Below are 7,093 nucleotides of genomic sequence, written 5' to 3' on the forward strand. Positions count from 1 at the left end.
GATCTGGATCCCCACAGCTCAATCCATTTCACTGTTCTGCAATAGCAAATGCCAGGCAGAGGGTTAAATTGTAATGTTTTGTGTAAGCTTTGATGATACTCAAAACCTGGCTTTTCCTCCAAGCCTTCCCTTAAGCTTGATCATTTCAACATAACTCAACCAGACGCTTCACAATTGGCCAGACGCCCGCTCCAGCCACAGTATAGACATTAGTTCTCTTTATCTTGTTTTTTTTGCTACCCTTTTATTCCCAGGCTACTCTAGCCCCCAAGTTCTACCTCCCTGTTATATGTAACTGCGCTTCGGCCTTCCTGTTATTTGGTTATGTATAGTCCCTAAGTTCTATGTAAACCGGTCTGATATGAACCATGTCATGAAGTTCGGTATAGAAAATGTTAAATAAATAAATAAATAAATAAATAAAATACTCCTGAGGCTCTGCTAAGACCAAAAGACCATGCCCTCTCATTCCTAAAGAGAGCCACGGATGCAGAAGTAGATAAATGTTCATTTTAAAATTTAGGCGGTATCTCTAACTTACAACCGTAAAGGACATTTCAACGAAGCTTTCTCAAGGACAATCATTAAGATGCTGTGACATTCAAAATTTGTTAGGGAAGTATTTTATTGGAGTTTATGTTTTGAATGCTGGCAAACTAAAGAAGATAGCAGAATGAAAGGAAGCGACAAGACAGAGGGGCAGGAAGTAGTACAACCCAGGTTGGACAGGAAAACGTGTTTTCTGCCACCCTCTCTTATTTCACATTCAGTGCCAGTCAAAAGGTGGAAGAGAACAAAAATGTGACAATTGTCAGACGGGCTGCTCCTGCCACTTCTTAAATATCCAGAGCACTCACTGCATGCAAGTCGAGGTGGCTGGATGGCATCTTTTACATCTTTTACAAAAGATGCCATCTTTTACATTAATGTAAACCAAACGTTTTCTCACAGAAAGCCGCACACGTACAGATAGGAAATGTCATCACAAGTTTTAAATGATCATCAGAACCACGCAAAGGGCCTGCATTGATGAACTCAATGACTGATGTTTGTTACGCATGCTGCCCATGGCAGCCCCTCGGCGCAGCCCTCTCACCTTCTCAGGAGGTCGTTCAGCGGCGGTCCGGAACCCCCGCTGAACGACCTCCTGCAGTCGATCTCCTGCCGGCGCCATTTTCCGTACGAAAACGATTCGCGGCAAGAAATCGCTCCCGGAACCCCGCTGGACTCCCAGGAAACTTTTGGCCAGCTTGGGGGGGCCTCCTGACCCCCACAAGACTTGCCAAAAGTCCAGCGGGGGTCCGGAACGACCTCCTCCGTCGAATCGTTTTTGTCTATGGCCGCCGCCATTTTGCGGCGGCCATTTTGAAAAATGGCGCCGGCTGAAGACAACACGATTCTATTGAGGGGGCTGTTCCGGACCGCCGCCGTTCTGGACCACTGCCGGATCCCCAGGTAATTTAAAGCATTGGGGGGGGGGGGTTCGGGAGGGTGGGGGATTTAATTTAAAGGGTCGGGGGTGGGTTTTAGGGGGTTTTAGTGTGCCGGTTTTCCTGCCCTCCCCCTTCCCCCGATTTACGATTTTTTAACGATAAATCGGGGGAATTGGTATTGTATCGTGGCCCTAACGATTTTTTGACGATTTAAAATATATCGGACGATATTTTAAATCGTCAAAAAACGATTCACATCCCTACTGGCCACGGACCCAGATGCTGACGACAGACTCTTCAGCGTATATAAGCCCAGGCCTCACTCCGAGTACTCGTTGCTGATACTAGATTCGTCTCATCATGTGTTCCTGTTTTCCTGTGGTTCCCGGTTCCTGTTCCCCTAGTTCCTGTTTCGTCTATGTGTTGGACTGACTCATTGGATTTGACCTCCGCTATGCCTGACTACTCTTCAGCTTCTCTCCAGTCCCGGACCTCTGCTATGCCTGACTACTCTTCAGCTTCTCTCCAGCTCCGCACCTCCGCTACACCTGACTACTCTTCAGCTTCTCTCCAGTCCTGGACCTCTGCTATGCCTGACTACTTTTCAGCTTCTCTCCAGCCCTGGACCTTCACCACGCTTGACCACGCCTGTCTTCTCCGTGCCCTGACCACTGTCTTGAACAACTACACTACAGACTATCAAGTGTCCAGAGTTCTATGTTACTTGCCACAACTTCTACTCGTCACTGGCTCTAACCCTAGGCTGTCAGTGACGCCTATCCTCTGGATGTGGACTTACATAAGAACATAAGAATATAAGAACATGCCATACTGGATCAGACCAAGGGTCCATCAAGCCCAGCATCCTGTTTCCAACAGTGGCCAATCCAGGCCATAGGATCCTGGCAAGTACCCAAAAACTAAGTCCATTCCATGTTAACGTTGCTAATGGCAGTGGCTATTCTCTAAGTGAACTTAATAGCAGGTAATGGACTTCTCCTCCAAGAACTTATCCAATCCTTTTTTAAACACAGCTATACTAACTGCACTAACCACATTTTCTGGCAACAAATTACAGAGTTTAATTGTGAGTTGAGAAAAAAAGAACTTTCTCTGATTAGTTTTAAATGTGCCCCATGCTAACTTCATGGAGTGCCCCCTAGTTTTTCTACTATCTGAAAGAGTAAATAACCGATTCACATCTACCCGTTCTAGACCTCTCATGATTTTAAACACCTCTATCATATCCCCCCTCAGCCGTCTCTTCTCCAAGCTGAAAAGTCCTAACCTCTTTATTCTTTCCTCATAGGGGAGCTGTTCCATTCCCCTTATCATTTTGAGATATGGCGACCAGAATTGTACACAGTATTCAAGGTGCGGTCTCACCATGGAGCGATACAGTGGCATTATGACATTTTCCGTTTTATTTACCATTCCCTTTCTAATAATTCCCAACATTCTGTTTGCTTTTTTGGCTGCTGCAGCACACTGAACCGACAATTTCAATATGTTATCCACTATGACGCCTAGATCTCTTTCTTGGGTTGTAGCACCTGATATGGAACCCAACATTGTGTAATTATAGCATGGGTTATTTTTCCCTATATGCATCACCTTGCACTTATCCACATTAAATTTCATCTGCCATTTGGATGCCCAATTTTCCAGTCTCACAAGGTCTTCCTGCAATTTATCACAATCTGCTTGTGATTTAACTACTCTGAACAATTTTGTGTCGTCTGCAAATCTGATTATCTCACTCGTCGTATTTCTTTCCAGATCATTTATAAATATATTGAAAATTAAGGGTCCCAATACAGATCTAAGGGTCCCAATACAGATCCTTGAGGCACTCCACTGCCCACTCCCTTCCACTGAGAAAATTGTCCATTTAATCATACTCTCTGATTCCTGTCTTTTAGCCAGTTTGCAATCCACAAAAGGACATCACCACCTATCCCATGACTTTTTACTTTTCCTAGAAGCCTCTCATGAGGAACTTTAGCAAACGCCTTCTGAAAATCCAAGTGTACTACATCTACTGGTTCACCTTTATCCACATGTTTATTGACTCCTTCAAAAATGTAAAGCAGATTTGTGAGGCAAGACTTGCCTTGGGAAAAGCCAAAACTTTCAAGGCTTCTGCCTTCAGTTCCTCATTGTTCCTTTGGCGCCTGAGTTCCAGTACCGAATCCAGTCCAGGATAGGACTGCACCATCCACTGACTGCTGACTCTTGGCTGAATCACCTTTCTTCTCTAGCTAACCTCGAGGCCCACCTAAGTCCTGCCAGCCCTGGCATCCAAAGGGGGACGAGGGGGGAACGAGGGCTGGTATAGGTGAACGAGGGCTGGTATAGGTGAAGCTCTAGCGGCCTCTAGTTTCAGCCCACCCCCCTGCTGACGGTGGGGACCTCCAGGCCATCCTAGGCCTGGCATCCAAGGTATAAGAACAGCAGTAATCCCTTGAGGCATTGGCCTCCTCCATGGATCGTCTTCACACCTGGCTTGATGCCCTTATGAATAATTTGGCTCCTCCTCCTCCTCCTCCATAGCCACATCCATCAATTCCTCGAGCCTTGTTGGCACTTCCAGCACCTCCACGCTTCAATGGCGACTCCAGACTCTGCAGATGATTCATAAATCAATGTTACATGCAATTTGCCCTGCAGCCCTCTTCCAGGATGAGTTGACTAAAGTTACATTTATCCTGTCCCGCCTTGAAGGGAAAGCGCTGGCCTGGGCTTCCTCTCTGTGGGAACGCTCGGATTCCTTGTTGAAGGAACTGGCTCAGTTTGTGGCTGTTTTCAGATGGACCTTTGATGATCCTGGGCAACATGCCATGGCAAGCACCAGCTTACTATACCTCCATCAAGGACAAAGAAGTCTTTCTGATAATACAATTGAGTTTTGGACATTGGCTACCGAGCTCGCTTGGCAGGAAGACTGCCTCCGAGCTATCTACCTGGACAGACTCTCTCTGCAGCTAAAAGATGAGTTGGCTGCACGGGATCTCCCTTCCTCTCTGGAGGACCTTATAGATTTGGCAGGTCGAATTGAACATCGTCTTCAAGAATGTCACTGGGAGAGTCGGATGCCCAAGAAGTCTTCGCGGGTTCGCTCCCACTCACCACCAGCTACCAACCCTGCATCCTACAGCGACACTAGAGTGGTCAAAGCAGAAGAACCTATGCAGTTGGGTCACGGGTGGCTGACACCGGAAGAGCGCCTCCGGCGGAGACAAACCGGCCTGTGTCTGTATTGCGGAGCACCTAGCCACCATCTGCAGACTTGCCCTATCCGTCCAGGAAACTGCTTGGCCCAAGTTCAGTAAGGGTCCTGAATTTGGGTGCAACTTCTCCGGCCCTTCAATTGTCAGTACTAGTCACGTTAATCTGGGACTCCCGGGCCTTCCTGGTTCTTGCTCTGGTAGATTCCAGAGCAGGAGGTAATTTTATTCTTAAGGACCTTGTGCAGCTTTTGGGTATAAAAACCCGTTCGCTTGACATGTCTCTATGTATTGCTTCTATCTACGGAGAACTGCTATCCAGCCAAATCTCCTTGATACGGAACCTGTCCAGTTACGTACTGGGGCTTTACACATCGAGGAACTTGAATTATTAGTATTGGATAAGTCTATCCACCCTATAGTACTTGGACTCCCCTGGCTACAGAAGCATTCCCCCCAATTCAACTGGGCCTCATTGCAACCGGTAGAGTGGGGTCCCGCTTGCCATCAGTCCTGCCTCCAAAAAGTGATACCATCTCCTGTGGTTCCCCTGGCTATTATGTCATCTGGCTTACCTGCTCCATATACTGCCTATGAGGACATATTTTCTAAATAGAAGGCTGACCTTCTTCCGCCTCTCCGAAGGTTTGATTGCCTAATTTATCTCCTTCCTGGAACCATGCCTCCTCATGGATGCACCAGTCCTTTGTCCTTACCTGAGACAAAGGCAATGATTAAATATATTCAGGAAAATCTTGCAAAAGGATTTATTCACCCATCTATATCACCCGCTGGGGCGGGATTCTTTTTTGTGACCAAGAAAGATGGGTCACTTAGGCCGTGTATTGACAACTGCAGCCTAAACGCCATCACTTGTAAGGATAAATATCCCTTACTGCTGATTTCTGAATTATTTGACCATCTTCAGGGTGCCTCCATCTTCACGAAGCTGGATTTACACAGGGCGTATAACCTGGTGAGAATTCACCCCGATGACATTTGGAAAACTGCTTTTAACACCAGGGATGGTCACTACAAATACTTGGTGATGCCCTTTGGCCTCTGTAACGCACCCGCAGTATTCCAATGAATGATGAAAGAAAGTTTTAGAGATCTATTGTACACTAAAGTTGTGGCTTATCTGGATGACATCCACATCTTTTCTAGAGATCTTGACATGAATCGTGCCGACGTAAGAACCATCCTCCAGCGTCTTCATGAAAACCATCTGGTTGCGAAATTGGACAAGTGTCTGTTTGAAAAGCCCAGTTTGCCCTTCCTGGGCTATATCATCTCTCAGCAAGGCTTCTCCATGGACCCTGCTAAATTAAAGGGAATCTGGGATTGGCTGCAGTCAGTGGGACTCAAAGCGCTCCAGTGCTTCCTAGGATTTCTCAATTACTATCGTCACTTTATCCCACATTATTCGACAATGGCTGCGCCTCTGACAGCCTTAACCCATAAAGGCCAAAACACATGAAACTGGCTGCCTGAAGCCATTGCTGCCTTCCATCGTTTGAAGGAAGCCTTCCAGAAGGGATCCTGTCTACACCACCCAGAGCCGACTCTTCCATTTCTTGTCAAAGTGGATGCCTCCGCCATTGGGCCTGGGGCCGTCCTAAGTCAATGCACTGCCTCTGGTACTGTAGTTCCTTGTTCCTTGTTCCTTTTAATCCCATAAATTCTCATTGGCAGAGCAAAATTACAGCATCGGGGACCGTGAATTGCTCGCCATAAAGTTGGCTCTTGAAAAGTGGCGCCCGTGTCTAGAGGGCGCACAAAATAAATTTATGGTGTTCACTGATCATAAGAATCTGGAACATTTGAGTCAAGCACAAGGTCTCAATGCCCGTCAAGCTCGATGGGCTTTGTTTTTCTCTAGATTTGATTTTGAACTCCGTTATTGCCCAACCGAGAAGAATCTCCGGGCAGATGCCCTACCATGGTCCTTTAAGCCTGAAGACATTCCATAAGAACCAACCCATATAATCAACCCGGCTTGTATCTCCTTGTCTGCCACTCACCAAGTTCATTGCCGGTCACCCAGGACGAGCACGAACCGTGGTTCTTCTGGTGGCCTACCTTGGTCTCTGACGCAAAAGCATATGTCGAATCCTGTAATGTTTGTGCACAGCAAAAACCTCCGGTCGGGCGATCTTGGGGGGAGTCTTCTTCAACCACTTCCAGCACGCAAAGAACCGTGGGTTCACCTGTCTATGGATTTCGTCATGGATTTGCCACCTTCTAAGGGTCACACCGTAATTTGGGTCACCAAAGACCACTTTTCTAAAATGGCCCACCATGCCAGGCCTACCATTTGCTCCAGAGCTAGCGTGATTGTTCTTCCACCATATTTTCAGATTACATGGTTTACCCATGGATATAGTTTCAGATCAAGATCCTCAATTCGTCACCAGGTATTGGCGTTCACTC

Source organism: Rhinatrema bivittatum, chromosome 12, assembly GCF_901001135.1.
Source record: "Rhinatrema bivittatum chromosome 12, aRhiBiv1.1, whole genome shotgun sequence".
Classification (NCBI taxonomy): domain Eukaryota; kingdom Metazoa; phylum Chordata; class Amphibia; order Gymnophiona; family Rhinatrematidae; genus Rhinatrema; species Rhinatrema bivittatum.